Raw genomic sequence first — 18,079 nt, 5'->3', positions numbered from 1 at the left:
AAAACTCCAAAGAAAAGCAAGTGAAAGATGGTCACACAAATCAGGATGGTGCTGCCTTGGTGTCAGGGAGACAGCTCTGCTCAGGACTCAAGGAGGAGGTGCTGGGAGCTCCTGAGAGCTCCCCTCACTGCTAGCAATATTTGGCTTGGGAACAATTAACCAGTTGCTTGGCTCATACTTATCCTTTACAAGCATGAAGTTTTGGCTTTATATTTATACTTATGTGTTTCATAATTTCTTTTTTTAATTATTTATTTATTTATTTTTGGTGGGGTTGGGCCTTTGTTGCTGCTTGTGGGCTTGCTCTAGTTGTGGTAAGCGGAGGCTACTCTTTGTTGTGGAGTATAGGCTTCTCGTGGCTGTGGCTTCAGTTGTTGCAGTACATAGGTTTCGTTGCTCCGGGCCGTGTGCAGGCTTCCCTGATCGGGATATTGAACCCATGTCCCCTGCATTGGCAGGTGGATTCTAATCCACTGTACCACCAAGGAAGTCATGTGTTTCATGAATTCTGATAACTGATACACAATTTTTTTAAAAAGACAGATGACAAACTTTCATTCCAAAGGCCAATTCAAATTCATAGTCCAAGTCCAATATACAAAACAGAATTGTCTTACAAAGAAAAAATTATAAATATCTATCTTTCCTTTTTGCTTCTTTCAGATTCAATATTATAAACTGAAAGTATTAAGCGAAATCCTCACCTAACAGTATATTATTTTTATCTGAGTTAAGTTGGTACTTTTTGAGGATTTAAAAAATCTCTATGGAAGAGAAAGAGAGAATGCAGTTTGATCTTCAGGTTGTTGAAGACTTCAACACAAAGTGAAAGCCGTGTTGTATGAGGCTGTATTTTTAGACACAGGCTCCCAATTCTTTAATTCAGTTCCTCCTTGACTGAGTACCTGAAATTACTAGGAATTCATACATACATAAGCATTTATGCCAATCTGGTTCTAGGCTTGAGGTATAGATGAGGTGCTTGCCCTCATAGAGCTTACATTCCAGGGGAGCAGGGGAGATGGATATTCAGTAATTTAATAAATGAATGTACAATATATCACACAATAAGACAGGAAACGGAGCTGAGGAGTGAGCAAGAGGGCTGCTATTCTCTGCAAGGCAGTGAGGGAGGGAGCTATGTGGTTGTCTTGGGCAGATCTTGGGGAAGGAGAACCATTCAGCACCTTGCCTGCATCTATGGACACACACACACACACATCTGTCTTTCTGTCCTCACGGTGTGTACAGGTTATGAAAGACCCAGGTGATCATCTGAACTCTCAGAATCCAAATTTCATGGACTCCTAGGATTCAAAGTATGTCGTAGAGTGAAGATGAGAATAAGGTGAGTGAAAGAGCTTCAAGTTTAAAGAAAGATGAGGAAAGAAAACAAGTCGAAGAAGCATTCAACAGGGAGGGCTGGCTAGATTGGGCCATGGGAAGGGCTGAGAAAATGGCAGAAACAACAGTGTTGCTGGGTGAGGGGACTGGGGAAGAACTTCAAACCATGCTGCAGCCTTAAAGGTCATATATGTAAACATTATGGGCCCACAGGCCAATGGGCTCAGACACCAGACATGCCGAGATACAGAAGGCTGAGGAAACTTGACCACAAAATCGAAGCAGGAACAACCCCAAACAATAATAAGCTGCCTTTAGTCTTAGAGCTGATTTCCACTCAGAAACCCAACCAACCAAACAAAAAGCCTTCTCTCCCCATCCAAAACCCTTGAAAAGCAGCCTAGGCAGGAGCCTAACACAGCATGCACGGGTGTGCTGCCACTTCAGTCGTGTCCAACTCTGCAAGCCTAGCCCACCAGGCTCCTCTGTCCATGCGTTCTCCAGGCAAGAATACTGGAGTGGGTTGCCATGCCCTCCTGCAAAGGAATCTTCCCGACCCAGGAATGGAACCCGTGTCTCTTTTATCTCTTGCACTGGCAAGCGGCTTCCTTATCACTAGTGTCACCTGGGAAGACCCTAGCACAGTATAATGCACAGCAAAGCTTCCTCCAAAGAAACAGTTCCTTTCTGCCCACCCTCTGCTCGCTCACCGGGACTACTCAGACCCTCTCTCTTCCCCTCTCCACCAAACTCTCTGTCTCCATCTCCTTCACTGTTTCTCCTCCTCCCGCTTCCCTCCCCCTTTTATTCTCTCCAAGCCAACACCCATCCCCAACCTGATCCTAATCCTGTCTTCTTCCAGGGAGCTCTGACCTCTTTCACCCAAGGGTGACCCCCTTCTCTAGCCTGTGCCATTTTGCATCCCTTACCTCAGCTCAGACAAACCAAAGGCTTATCCTCCAACCCCCAGCCCTTACAAGGAAGGAATTCTAGAAATTTCTCGATGAATGTCTTCACTTATGTCACTAAACAGAAAGCAAGAGTTGGCACTGGAACTCGTGGAGGAAAACTGAGAACCAATCACCTACCAATACAACAGCTATTTCAGTTTTCCAGCGGGTGGGGGTGGTGGGAGGGGGCAGGGTGAAGAAGGAGAGAGAAACATGTCTTTGAGTTGCCATAATTTCTGTGCACTTCTGTCTCTCTCAGTGGATTATAGAGACCTTGTTACTCATTGGTGGAGTCTGCACCTTCCATAGTCCCTTAGTGGATACAAATCCTTTGTTTTTACTTTTATTTTTAAAGAAGTAATGCCTTTTTATTATTTACTTATGGCTGCGCTGGGCTTTCATTGCTCTTCGGCTTTTCTCTGGTTGGGGCGAGTGTCTCTAGCTGCTGTTGCCCAGGCTTCTCCCTGCAGTGGCTTCTCTGGTGGTGGAGCAGAGGCTCGAGGGTGCAAGGGCTTTGGTAGTTCCGGCTCCCAGGCTCTAGAGCACAGGCTCAGTAATTGTGGCACCGGGCATTTGTTGCCCTGCAGCCTGTAGGATCTTCCGAGATCAGGGATCAAACCTATGTCTCCTGCATTGGCAGGTGAATTCTTATCCACTGAGCCACCAGGAAAGTCTCCTCTATCTTTTTTGAAAATGGAGAGCAGAGCACCTGGGAAACTCACGAGAATTCATGTTTCCACCAAATTAATATATACATACTATGAATGAAACTATGTATGTTGTTTAGAGAAGAGGAGATTTATAAGAGGTAAAGATTATGATGAGAGGATGGAGGTAAGGAAGCTCTGGTCAAAATGCAGGAGCCCCTCTCATTCCAAAGTGGAATTCTATGGATTACATTGTAGAGAGAAATGTAACAGGGAAGAATTGCAGTTGACAGGAAGAACTGCTCTGGCATACCTACGTGTGTTATGTTCTCTGTTTCTCTAAAATCAGATTAAACATGGCTTTAGATTTCTCACTCTCCAAGGTTGTTGAAGAGACCCAATAATGATGATTATTGGGTCTCAAAGGCCCAGGAAAGAGGAATATCCTGATTCATAGGCCATGGTGGGTGCCGTGGGTATACCTCTCCTTCTGCTAGCCGATGTGCTGCCCTTTTTGATCTTGAAGGACCACAGAGAGGCTTCTTGATGCTACGTTCCTCTTACCACTGACCATAGTTATCTGTGGGGACCCCCACCCAGGCTCTTGAAGCAGGAGTGTGTGGTGCACAGTACCCACTGGCTTTCAGGTAACCCCTCATCTGAGTGTCTGCCAGGGTGGTAGGACACTGACCCCGTGCCACTTGGAAACCTGCCCCTGCTACCCCATACACACACAAGCACACACAGACTTCTCCATCTCAGGGAAGCCACCGATAAGGCTGAGCTACATATCCTCTCTTTAAAAGCAGCACTCTCTGCCATCCTGAATAATTCTTCTTGAAATGTATCAGTTTCCAACCAAAGACCTGAGTCAAAGGGTCTTAACCCGGGGCCTAGAAACTTCTCTGTTTAAGACTCCGAAGCACAAAGGAGTATTTCTTTTCCCCTGAGGAAAGGAAGTCCAGAACTTAAAACTCAAGGCCAAGAAGAAAATTATCTTATCATTCTTTTTTGCTGATAAGGGCACAGCAGTAAAAAAAGAAAAAGGATAAAACACCGATTACTTTTTCCGGTCACTCACTGTTTCATGTGTGAACACTGAGCTGTGGGGTGTGTGTTTGTGTGTGTGGTGGGGGTGGGGGAGTGGTGGCTAAAAACATTAACACAGGGGACTTGCACCCCTGGTGAAATCTCAAAGGGCAGCTTAGCAGGAGAAGCTGAGGAAAGAAACTCAAACCACGTGTCTGCAGCATTAACTGTAGCAGGTGCCACTGTGTCCTGTGACCATGTGAAATGAGGAAATGGCAATTTGCAAAGATTTCCTGTGCAGTCATTGGTCTAGGGCTGGCTTGAGGAGCAGGGCTGATGGTATAGTGGCTCAGGATTGAGGAGGGCCTGAAGACCCCTTTTGCTCCACTCACAGAGCCCTGAAGCCTGGTGGGGGGCTGTGCCTGAAGGGACACCTTTTTCTAACACATCAAATCTGTGGTCCCCAACCTTTTTGGCACCAGGGATTGGTTTTGTGGAAGACAGTTTTTCCACAGACTGAGTGGGGTGGAGGATGGTTTCAGGATGATTCAAGCTCATTACATTTATTGTGCACTTTATTTCTATTATTATTACATCAGCTCCACCTCAGATCATCAGGTATGAGATCTCAGAGGCTGGGGACCCCTGGGTTATAAGACTGCTATGACCCTATTTAAGAAGGACAGTGGGATAAGGGAATATACCAGGATTGGGAAAAATCTGTGTATTTGGTAGACTGTAAAGATTATAAGGGTGGCTCAGTGGTAAAGAATCTGCCTGCCAATGCAGGAGATAGAGTTTGACCCCTGGGTCAGGAAGATCCCCTGGAGAAGGAAATAGCAACCCACTCCAGTATTCTTGCCTTGAGAATCCCATGGATAGAGGAGCCTGGAGGGCTACAGTCCATGGGATCGCAGAGTCGGTCACAACTTAACAACTAAGCAACAACAAAGATTATAAAACTCTAAACCAAGACCCAACATTATATTAAAGCAGGGAAACCAACAGCAGAAAAATGAAAAGCATTCAACTGACCCTTAATCAAGGGAAGCCAGGCAGAAGGGAATCAGGACATATTTGCTCCCTCCATCCACCCCTCCCCCTCTCCTTCACTCCCTCTCCCCCATCTACCGCCCCCCCCCCCCCCCATCCTCCGCACCAACCCTTGCCCCTGCTTGTAGAGTCAGTCAGTTGGTCCTGCACCATGTTAAGAAATAACCAGGTAATATGGCTAATATCAGTCCAGGCAAACAAAGGAGAATTTTTAAATTAGATTCTCACTTAAAGAGATAGAGGAGGGCTTTTAAAGACAGTAATCACTGTCAGCGTTCCTTATTCAGTTGTAAGCAACAGCAAATTATCATTAAAAGTGTGCTCTAGGGGACTTTCCTGGCAATCCTTTAGTTAAGATTTGCTTCCAGTTCAGGAGGCATGAGTTTGATACTTGGTCAGGGAGTTAAGATCCCACATGCCTCCTGGCCAAAAAAACCAAAAGATAAAACAGAAACAACAGTGTAACAAATTCAATAAAGACTTTAAAAATGGTTCACATTAAAAAAAAGTATTCTCTATAAGCCTCTTAGAATGGGGAAATTGGGATAGGAAGGATCTGAGATTCTCTTCATTAGTCATCAAGAATGGCTTTTTAAAAGTTGACTGCAGAATGATAAATGATACCTATTTAGGGCAGAAATAATTAGATCCTACCAAATTGCTCTTTAAAAATTGTATATATTCAAATATATGTGCAACTACTGTATGTTTGATCTTTTCTCTGTACACCTGACAGTTTTTGATGGTCTCAATCTTTTCCATGTTGGTCCATCTGACAGGCCAATGACCCTTACGCATTGTCTCCATTTCCCTGATGCTAACGATGTTAAGTGAAAGGTTGTTGCTGAACCACGAAAAAACGCCGGGATTCTTGGCCTCCGGAGGAGAAGAATTCAATCCGGGGCCAGAGATGAGGCTTGCTCACTCAGAGCTTTTGTGTAATAAAGTTTTATTAAAGTATATAAAGGAGGTAGAGAAAGCTTCTGACATAGGCATCAGAAGGGGGCAGAAAGAGTACCCCTTGCTAGTGTTAGCAGTGGAGTTATATATTCTCCAATGATTCAGAGAATGTCTGGAGGTTGTAAAGACCTCACCAGACCTACTCCCATAATTTACATTTTAAAATAACAGGATTAGCCATAAGGTTTAATCCAGAGGCTGTCCTCAGGTAAGATACATTGAAAAGTGAAAGTGAAAGTGAAGTCGCTCAGTCGTGTCCGACTCTTTGCGACCCCATGGACTGTAGCCTTCCAGGCTTCTCAGTCCATGGGATTTTCCAGGCAAGAGTACTGGAGGGGGTTGCCATTTCCTTCTCCAGGGGATCTTCCCAACCCAGAGACAGAACCCGGGTCTCCCGCGTTGTAGGCAGACGCTTTACCCTCTGAGCCACCAGGGAAGCACAATCTTAAGGAATGCAAAGGGGAAAAATTTGTCCTTTCTTCCTCCTTGAGAATTCCAGACCCCTCTCTCCTTGGGGACCCCTAGACTTCTTATCAATCTGCCTAGGAAATGACTCTCTCATAAGCATATTTCATATGCTATTTGTTACTTCTATTTTTTCTATGACTCCCTTGTTCATATTCTCTGCCCTTTTTTCACGTATTGTTTCTTTTTTATTTTTAGCTAGTACTGATATACATCTTTTAACTATTACAGCTCTTGAAAATATCTTCTCAGGGTCTATCATTTGTCTTTAACTTTTTATGGTATCTTTTGCCAGCCAGAAGGCTTGGGTTTTCATAGAAAGGAAGTCATCATTGACATTCTTCATGGTATCTGGGATTTTACGATTTATTTAGAAAGGTCTCCTACATCATAGGATTTATAAAAATATTCTTTTATTTTCTACTTTCATAATCTTTAAAAATGTTTGTCTCTTCAATCTAGCTTTTATTTATTTGGCATAGAACACCGGGGTTCACTAACTACCAGACCATTCTTTGACACAGACCACTCATTATAAGCAACTAACTCCATCGTCCCATGCATCATGAAGCAAAAGGGAAACCAAGCTCTTTCATCCACCTGAAAGACATCCACTCTGCACAGGGGGGAAAGGATGAGCAGCACTAGTCTATGTCCAGCAAAGATCATCCACTCTAGTGGGAAGACTATTACGGCAATCACAAAATTCAAACTTCCTAAAATGGTCCTGATTTGCAATATTCTTTCTTTTTTTAAATAGTCTTTATTTTTTATAAAAAAATTAGTATCGATTGATTTGGCTGTGCTGGATCTTTGTTGCTCCTCAGGCTTTTCTTTAGTTATGATGAGCTGGGGCTTCTCTCTGGTTGCTGTGCTTGAGCTTTTCATTGCAGTGACTTCTCTTGTCACAGAGCATGGGGCTCTAGAGTGTTCGGGCTTCAGTAGTCGTGGCTCCCAGACTCTAGAGCACAGGCTCAGTAGTTGTGGCACACAGGTTTACTTATAGGATCTTCCTAGGCCAGAGATCAAACCCATGTCTCCTGCACTGGCAGGGGGATTCTTTACCACTGAGCCACCGGGGAAGCCCGCAGTACACTTTCTTACTCAGAGAGTATTACCACCCAACTTTTGATTTGGAAACTGTGGTGCTAATACAGTCAGTGAGGTTGTATGTCCATAAGCCTGCAAATGAGACAGATAGACACCAAATGAAGTATATTGAATTCTCTGAATTCAGAGGAGCAAGGGGCATTTCTGCCTGGGAAGATGAGGGAAAACATTTGAACTGGACCTTAAAGCAAGTTAAATTTTAAGAGACCAGGGTGATGGGAAAGAGTGTTCTAGGCCAAAGGAACATAGGAGCAAAGACAGAGAAGCAGAAAAGCACAGGTCACTTTTGAGGAACCACTCATGATCTGTTCAATAGTTTACCTTATATGAAAGTGGCAAAGGATTAAGTTAGACTGTAGTTTGAGCCTGCAGGGTGAAGAGCCTGGAATGCTAGGGTAATGAATTTGTGATTTATACTCTCTAAGTAATGGATCACCACTAAAAGCTTTTTTTCCCCTAATAGCTTTATTGAGATACAATTCATATACCATACAATTCATCCATTTAAAGTGTATAATTCAGTGGTTTTCAATTCATTCACAGATATGTCCAACCAGCATCACAGTCAATTTTAGAATATTTGCATCACTTCAGAAAGAAATCTGAGGGACTTCCCTGGTGGTCCAGTGGTTAAGACTTCACACTTCCAATGCAGGAGGCACAGGTTTGAACCTTGGTCAGGGAATTAAGATCCCACAAGTCTCGCAGTAAGGCAAAAAAAAGAAAAGAAACTTTATTCTCTTTGTCTGTCGCCTCTTAATCCTCCATCCCCATTCTAGGCCTAAGAAACCACTGATCTCTGTTCTGGACATTTCATATGAAAGGAATCATATAATATGTGGTCTTCGGTAACTGGCTTTTTCTGCTTGGCATAATATTACCATTGATGGTTTGAACAACAGAATTCTCCGATCAAAGTGGCTCTTTAGAGAGAATGTTCTAGATGCAGATGGTGGAAAGGGGCTGGAAGGTCAAGGAGAGCCATTAGAATGAGTAGCTGTTTCGGGGTCATGTGAGCACTCAATAAGGAAATTTTAGCTGCACGCAGAAGACATGAGCTATAAACAACTTAAATAACGGGGACATATTATCTTACTCACAGGAAATCTGGAGATGGGCATTTCTGGATTGGTTCATGGCTTACCAGTGTCGCCAAGAACCCACATTCTTCTATCTTTCTGTCATCTGAGTATAGTAGCTTTTATGCTCTGACTTTTCTCCTCATTGTTGCAGGACATCTTGTTGCTCTTCAAGCTATCACTTCTTCATATAGTTGCTTACAGAAGTATGCATTTTGGTTTTTAACGGGAGCAAACTTTTTCCTACGCTGTGTAGCCTGCGTAGCCTACCCCACAGACTGTCCCTCATGGACCACTGTCAGGACCACAGCACATATCCATGCCTCAGCTTGGGTATGCTGAAAATGTGCTTGTCTGACATTGTCAACTTCTATGATGGGTGGTGGTCTCTGCCAGCAAGAAGGAAGGCGGGGGGAGGGGGGGTACCGTTGGGCAGGCAAACAACAATGATTGCTACAAGGGCCAAAGAAGACTCAGGATGGACCAGCATTCTTAGTCCAACAAAGGACAGTCTTTCCCAAAGATGGCAGTGACGAGGACAGTCAAATGATACAATGAGGACAAGAAGGACGAAGACCAAGAAAAAGGTGATGGCATTGGTTCTTGGTTACTGAAAGTGAAAAAGTGAAAGTGAAAGTCGCTCAGTCGTGTCCAACTCTTTGCAACCCCATGGACTGTAGCCTGCTGGATTCCCTGTCCATGAAATTCTCCAGGCAAGAATACTGGAGTGGGTAGCCCATCCCTTCTCCAGGGCATCTTCTTGACCTAGGGATCGAACTGGGGTCTCCTGCATTGCAGGTAGATTCCTTACCAGCTGAACAACCAGAGAAGCCCTTAATTATGTTGTATACCTTTAATTATTATTTTCCAGAAAGAGGACAGAAGAAGGTAGTAGATTGCAGAGCTTTGAGAAAAGAGGAGATAGATGGTAAAAAAAAAATAACAAAAGAAAAATTACAAAACCTTTTAAACAGAAAGCAGGAGAGAGATCGGGCAACAAGATCAAATGAAAAGTGTTTTTCAAGATGGAAAGACTCTTGTGAATAACAGGATAACTTATTAGATATTAATTTATGGCTTTTGTTCTCACTACCATAGGTCATAATCATGGAGATTTAAATAATGGATTAAAAATGGTTGAAAATATATTTCAAAATTAGGAGTACATTTGTTTCTCTGTTTGTTTCTAATGTTATTTATTTATTTCTGGCTGTGCTGGGTCTTTGTTGCTGTGTGTGAGCTTTTCTTTGGTTGCGGCGAGTAGGGGCTACTCCCCAGCTGTGGTGCAAGGGCTTCTCATTGCCGTGGCTTCTCTTGCGGAGCACGAGCTCTAAAGCACAGGCTCAGTAGTTGTGGCACATGGGCTTACTTTCTCCATAGCACGTGGGATCTTCCTGCGTCAGAGGTGGAACCCATGTCTCCTGCACTGGCAGGCACATTCTTTACCACTGAGCCACCAGGGAAGTCCAGGAGTACATCTGCTTAACATGAAAAACCAAAGCGATTTTAGAGAAGACAAAAAGCACAAAAGCCATAAGAGAAAGCACTTGGTAACAGATTTAAATGTGTTGGATATGTAAAAATATACTACACATAGAATCAAAAGATCAATGATAAAGTAGAGAAAAGTGTGTATTTGCAACACACAGCTAATACATGCCTAAAATACCTGATATAAAAGAGCACCTGCAAATTGATAAGAAAAGAACAAATCAAAAGGAAAATAGGCAAAAGATATGGAAAGGCAATTCACCAAGGAGACAAACAAATGATCAATAAAATTACTAAGAGTTATTCAAACTCACCCATAATACTAATACCTATATAGTTGTCACTATAATCTGGGCACTGTTCATAGAGCTTTACATCTAGTTACCTATGTAATCTTCATAGCAACCCTGTGACGGGTACTTTATCTCTGTTTGACAAATGTGAAAAGAATTAAGAATCTTAGTTAAAGAAATACAGCCATTAAGTGTCAGCATTTTGGCTTCAGATTCTGTGCTCTTAACAACTAAACTTAGAGTCAAGAAAATGAAAATTAAAACAAAAACAAGATGACAAATCTTACCCATCAGACGGGTAAAACTTAAAAAGTGTGATAATAACCAATGATGGCAAAGGCATGAGAGAATATTTCATCTCATATATTGCTGGTAGGAGTATGACTTGCTTCAGCTTTTTCAAAAACCATCTGTAAATATCTATTAAACTTAAAAATACACACAAAACACTTGAGTCAACAATCTCATTTGGACAATCTATTCCACAGGAGTAAAAATATGACAGTATAAACGGAAGGATATTTATTGCGGCATTGCTCTAGTGGCAAAACAAACAAAAATACCTGGGGCAAAGCTCTGTCTACCAGAATGATTGAGCAATATATGATTGGCCATACCAAGAATGAGTTAGATTGAAGTGAAGTGAAGTGAAGTCACTCAGTCGTGTCCGACTCTGCGATCCCGTGGACTGTAGCCCACCAGGCTCCTCCGTCCATGGGATTCTCCAGGCAAGAATACTGGAGTGGGTTGCCATTTCCTTCTCCAGGGTAAGATTACTCTTTCCCAAACTTGAATCCACCTTATACCATTAAAACATTCTTTTTAAAAATATATTTATTTGTTTATTTGGCTGCGTGGGGGCTTAGTTGTGGCATTCTCATTGCATCACGATGATCTTTCCTTGTAATTCACAGACTTGGTGGCCATGCACGGGCTTAGTTCCTCCATGGTTTGTGGGATTTTAGTTCCCCTGCCAGGGACTGAACCCAAGTCCTCGGCATTGCAAGGTGGATTCCAGTGGACCACTAGAGAAGTCCTTCATTAAAACAATCTTATTTGAGTTGGCTTCAGAGTTCTCCAGAAAAATAGAACTAATAGGAGATATATTATCTCATATATATATATATAGACACACACACATTTATGGGTATATATATACACATAGATACACACACATATATGTACACATATATAGACAGAGAGACAGAAACAGACAGAGAGAGACAGAGAGCATTTATTATAAGGAATTGGTCACATAATTATAGGGGCCGAGAAGTCCCCTATACCATCTGCAAGGTGTAGCCCCAGGAAAGCCAGTGGCATAGTCCTGAGAACCAGGAGAGCCCCTGATATACATCTCAGTCTAAGGGCAGGAGAATATTGATGGCCCAACTCAAGCAAGCAGATGGAGAGAGGCCAGATTCTCCCTGTCTCCACCTTTACATAGTAGTTATGCCCTCAGCTGATTGTCTAATACTCAATCACACCGCACAGGAACCACACCAGAGAAATCCATCTACTTTACTGAGTCTACCAACTGAAATGTTAATCTCGTATAAAAACATACTCACAGACACACTCAGAAATATTGTTTAGCCAGATATCTGGGCACCTGTGATCCAGTCAAGTTGGCACATAAAATTGACCAGTACATTTTGGAATTTGCTAGGAAATAGATGTTCAGGCTGGTTTTAGAAAAGGCAGAGGAACCAGAGATCAAATTGCCAACATCCGCTGGATCATCAAAAAAGCAAGAGAGTTCCAGAAAAACATCCATTTCTGCTTTATTGACTATGCCAAAGCCTTTAACTGTGTGGATCACAATAAACTGTGGAAAATTCTGAAAGAAATGGGAATACCAGACCACCTGACCTGCCTCTTGAGAAACCTATATGCAGGTCAGGAAGCAACAGTTAGAACTGGACATGGAACAACAGTTCAGTTCAGTTCAATTCAGTTCAGTTGCTTAGTCGTGTCTGACTCTTTGCGACCCCATGAATCACAGCACACCAGGCCTCCCTGTCCATCACCATCTCCCAGAGTTCACTCAGACTCACGTCCATCCACTCGGTGATGCCATCCAGCCATCTCATCCTCTGTCGTCCCCTTCCCCTCCTGCCACCAATCCCTCCCAGCATCAGAGTCTTTTCCAATGAGTCAACTCTTTGCATGAGGTGGCCAAAGTACTGGACTTTCAGCTTTAGCATCAGTCCTTCCAAAGAACACCCAGGACTGATCTCCTTTAGAATGGACTGATTGGATCTCCTTGCAGTCCAAGGGACTCTCAAGAGTCTTCTCCAACACCACAATTCAAAAGCATCAATTCTTCGGTGCTCAGCTTTCTTCACAGTCCAACTCTCACATCCACACATGACCACTGGAAAAATCATAGCCTTCACTAGACAGATCTTTGTTGGCAAAGTAATGTCCCTGCTTTCAATATGCTATCTAGGTTGGTCATAACTTTTCTTCCAAGAAGTAAGCATCTTTTAATTTCATGGCTGCAGTCACCATCTACAGTGATTTTGGAGCCCAAAAAATTAAAGTTCAGTTGCTTAGTTGTGTCCGACTCTTTGCGACCCCATGAATCACAGCATGCCAGGCCTCCCTGTCCATCACCATCTCCCAGAGTTCACTCAAACTCATATCCATGTGCCACTGTTTCCACTGTTTCCCCATGTATTTGCCATGAAGTGATGGGACCAGATGCCATGATCTTCATTTTCTGAATGTTGAGCTTTAAGCCAACTTTTTCACTCTCCTCTTTCACTCTCATCAAGAGGCTTTTTAGTTGCTCTTCACTTTCTGCCATAAGGGTAGTGTCATCTGCATATCTGAGGTTATTGATATTTCTCCCGGCAATCTTGATTCCAGCTTGTGCTTCTTCCAGCCCAGCATTTCTCATGATGTACTCTGCATAGAAGTTAAATAAGCAGGGTGACAATATACAGCCTTGATGTACTCCTTTTTCTATTTGGAACCAGTCTGTTATTCCATGTCCAGATCTAACTGTTGCCTCCTGACCTGCATACAGGTTTCTCAAGAGGCAGGTCAGGTAGTCTGGTATTCCCATCTCTTTCAGAATTTTCCACAGTTTATTGTGATCCACACAGTCAAAGGCTTTGGCATAGTCAATAAAGCAGAAATAGATGTTTTTTCTGGAACTCTCTTGCTTTTTCCATGATCCAGCGGATGTTGGTAATTTGATCTCTGGTTCCTCTGCCTCTTTTAAAACCAGCTTGTACATTTGGAAGTTCACGGTTCACGTATTGCTGAAGCCTGGCTTCGAGAATTTTGAGCTTACTTTACTAGTGTGTGAGATGAGTGCAAGTGTGCAGTAGTTTGAGCATTCTTTGGCATTGCCTTTCTTTGGGATTGGAATGAAAACTGACCTTTTCCAGACTGGTTCCAAAGAGGAAAAGGAGTACGTCAAGACTGTATATTGTCACCCTGCTTATTTAACTTCTATGCAGAGTATATCATGAGAAACGCTGGGCTGGAAGAAGCACAAGCTGGAATCAAGATTGCCGGGAGAAATATCAGTCACCTCAGATATGCAGATGACACCACCCTTATGGCAGAATGTGAAGAAGAACTAAAAATCCTCTTGATGAGAGTGAAAGAGGAGAGTGAAAAAGTTGGCTTAAAGCTCAACATTCAGAAAACGAAGATCATGGCATCTGGTCCCATCACTTCATGGCAAATAGATGGGGAAACAGTGGAAACAGTGGTAGACTTTATTTTCTGGGGCTCCAAAATCCCTGCAGATGGTGACTGCAGCCATGAAATTAAAAGATGCTTACTTCTTGGAAGAAAAGTTATGACCAACCTAGATAGCATATTGAAAAGCAGAGATATTACTTTGCCAACAAACATCTGTCTAGTGAAGACTATGATTTTTCCAGTGGTCATGTGTGGATGTGAGAGTTTGACTGTGAAGAAGGCTGAGTGCCTAAGAATTGATGTTTTTGAATTGTGGTGTTGGAGAAGACTCTTGAGAGTCCCTTGGACTGCAAAGAGATCCAACCAGTCCATCCTGAAGGAGATCAGCCCTGGGATTTCTTTGGAGGGAATGATGCTGAAGCTGAAACTCCAGTGCTTTGGCCACCTCATGCAAAGAGTTGACTCATTGGAAAAGACTCTGATGCTGGGAGGGATTGGTGGCAGGAGGGGAAGGGGACGACAGAGGATGAGATGGCTGGATGGCATCACGGACTCGATGGACGTGAGTCTGAGTGAACTCTGGGAGATGGTGATGGACAGGGAGGCCTGGTGTGCTGCGATTCATGGGGTCACAAAGAGTCGGAGACGACTGAGCGACTGAACTGAACTGAACTGAAACGTTTATAGCCCCACAATCAATTGAAAACCAGTATTACCTGCTATAACTAGCAAGTATCTGTAATAATTAATGTAACAACAAAGGATGTTATTTATCCAGTTAGATAGCATGTTACAGAAGATCCCAATCCTGAGCCAAACTCTGTATAAGAGTGAACTTGCTACCATCAGAGAGATATTAAGGCCCTACCATGTGAGGCAGCGTCATTTTTGTTGTTGTTGTTCAGTAGCCCAGTAGAATCCCCAACTCTTTGTGACTCCATGGACTGCAGCATGCCAGGCCTCCCTGTCCCTTACCTTCATCTCTTGAAGTTTGCCCAAGTTCATGTCCATTGCATCGGTGATGCCATCCAACCATCTCATCCTCTGTTACAGGCCATCTAAATTTCTTGAATGGGATTTCTCTGATAGCCCAGTTGGTAAAGAAATGGCCTTCATTACAGGAGATCCTGGTTAAATTCCTGGGTCGGGAAGCCCCGTTGAAGAAGGGGCTGCAAAGAGTCAGACACAACTGAGCGATTTTCACTTTACTTCACTTCTAGCTTCTTGGAGTCCATAGTACTCAACATCCCCAACTTCTGGAAACAAACAGGAGATTATTATAATATATATAATATGACACATATAATAATATATTATAAACAGATTATTTCCATTTATTTATTTTTGTGGTGTGACACGTGGCATACAGCACCTTAGTTCCCCAACCAGGAATTGAACCTGTGCCCCCTGCAGTGGAAGAGAGGAGTCTTAACCATTGGATGACCAGGGAAGTCTCCAGGAGATCCTTATTTTTGATCTGAAGAGAGATTCAGAATTTACTAAATTACAAAAGCAAGTTGTGAAGCAAACCAGCTTTTGTATATGACAAGCAAACTTAAAAGAATCCTCTGCATGTGGATTGAGGCTTGTCTTGATGAGCACACGGAGAAGTGGATGCATATTAAGTATTACCATAGGACGTTGCCATTTTTGTAAGTCAGAAGTGATCTGAAGTTGGCATTTTAATATAGCCCCTCCTAATAAACCACCAAGGATGTTAACATTGATTATGTGAAAGTCTTTTATTACTTTGCTTTTAATTATAAGCATGTATTGCTCTTGTATTTTTCTCTATTTTAATTTTTTAAAATACCTTAAAAGAAATGAAAGAGAGCAATTAGCCTGAGCTGCTGAAAACTGTGAATAAGCTGCAAGTCTTTGTTTATGTGTCGATTATATCTTAATAAAGCGGGGGTGGGGGACCCTTCTTGGGAGGGTCACATCATATCTCTGATCCACCTCAGCACTATTGACATTTGGGACTGGATAATTCTTTGTTGGGGGAGGTGGGGAGCTGTCCTGTGTATTGTAGGATTTTTAGCAACATCCCTGGCTTCTACATATCCATGACAGTAGCATCCCACTAACCCCAAACAAAAGACAGCCAAAAACGTCTACAGACCTTGCCGAATGTTTCCTGGGAGCAGAATCACCCCAGTTGAGAACCACTGCTCTAGTCTTGAATTTCTCATCACTGAAGGGAGACCTTGAAACAAGTGCTATCCACGTTCCCACTAAGCACTGTTTGCTGCTGCTGCTGCTGCTGCCAAGTCGCTTCAGTCGTGTCCGACTCTGTGCGACCCCATAGACGGCAGCCCACCATTCTCTAATCACAACAAAGTGGAATCTGTGTGCTTTCCAGAAGCTGTTTTCCCCAGCGCCACTAGAGGGAGCACTCTGCAACCCAAAGGACAAAGAGCACACAGGAAAACTTGTTTCCCCCTCGGTGGACTTTGCTGTCTCCGTTCCCAACGCCCCAGTCTTTAATAAATAGCCTTTGATGTCGAGAGTGATAACCCTTAACCACGAGGCATGAAGAGCTATTTGTCTTGTGCTTGTGCCATAAAAGTCGTGTTGTTAGATATGGTGGAAGAGTGCAAAATGTTCTTTGCTTTTTCCACGTTGTTTGTAAGGCAGTTAGATGAATCACATCACTAAAAAGAAATGCGTCTCGGTGAGGAGAGTCTATGGCACAAGGAGACCAAGAGCTGAAACATCTAGTTCTCTTCCTGGTCCTGCCACTTCCAGGCTGTGTGATGTTGGCCAAGTCTCTTAGCTTTTCTGGTTATATGTAAGAAAGCTGAGGAGATAGGCTGAGAAGTTGTTTGCTTAAGGTTCCATACTAAGGTCAAGTATGGATTGGATCTGACCTGCCAACTTCACGGGATGGTTGTGAGAATCCAATGAGATGGAGTGAGTGAAAGAGTTCTGAAAATAGAAACCCCATGCAAGTTCAGGGTGTGGATTTGCCCATACTGCGGGGAGTGAGAAGAGGTGATGGCTAAGAGGTAGCCTGCTGGGGAGGTGGCTGCAGGGAGGGAGCCAGGTGAGGGCAGGTCCACACAGGTTACTGAAGATATTCCTCCACCAAAGTGTTATAAATTACAGGGAAAGGCTTCAACATCCCCAAATCCTTTACTGCTGATGGAACAAGAGGTTTCAATCTCCATCGAAATGGACAGGCTACTTGGAAGGGTGTTACTTTATGCTCTTAGGAGATAATAAATACCTTCATGAAAGTGAAAGATCTTACTCCAATACTGTTTTAAACTTAAAAAAAACCCTGAACCACAATAAGAAATACATTTCACAGAGTGACTGAATTCACACTCATTATAAAACTGAAACAAAATTCTGACATGTGATACACCTGGAAATTTTCTGTCTTCTTTTATTCTGTCACTTGAAACCAATGCTAGTTGTGACACAGTAGATAATGCGTCCTGACTTTCAGTTTTAGAAATATTGTACCAGAAGTTTTCATGGGAGGAGGGGAGGAAACATAGGGCCCTGGTGCTAGGGGAGGGAGGAAACAGAGATATGACTCCCAAACATGACTCAGGGAGCCTCAGACGTGAACGTTATGCATTTTGCTAGGGGCTGATTCTTTGAGGAGGGAGAAAAAAATGAGCAACAATTTCAAATTCACCTCCATGAGTGAGGATAGGCCGCTGGTCCATAGAGTCCAGGCTGGATTCTCAGAGGTCCTGATTGAAATCCTGTACCATCATCACAAAGTATGGATGGGCATGATGTAACCTCCACCACAACAAAAAGTAAAAGCTCTACATGTATTGAGCCCTTCTTATACATTAGACATTATACCAAGCACTTCATATGAATGATGGGACATAAATTAAGTTTAGTGCTCACTGACTTTCCTTTCTTCCCACTCACTAAAAAGAGTTCTGGCTTTGCCCGTCCAGTTTCTTTTCCGGCCCCATCAGGAGAACTGGACAGAAGTAGACGGACTGGAGGAATGTTGGTTGGGGCTG

This window comes from Budorcas taxicolor, chromosome 1 (genome assembly GCF_023091745.1).
Source record: "Budorcas taxicolor isolate Tak-1 chromosome 1, Takin1.1, whole genome shotgun sequence".
Classification (NCBI taxonomy): Eukaryota; Metazoa; Chordata; class Mammalia; order Artiodactyla; family Bovidae; genus Budorcas; species Budorcas taxicolor.
The sequence above is the reverse complement of the archived record's forward strand: the minus strand, read 5'-3'. Positions refer to the sequence as shown.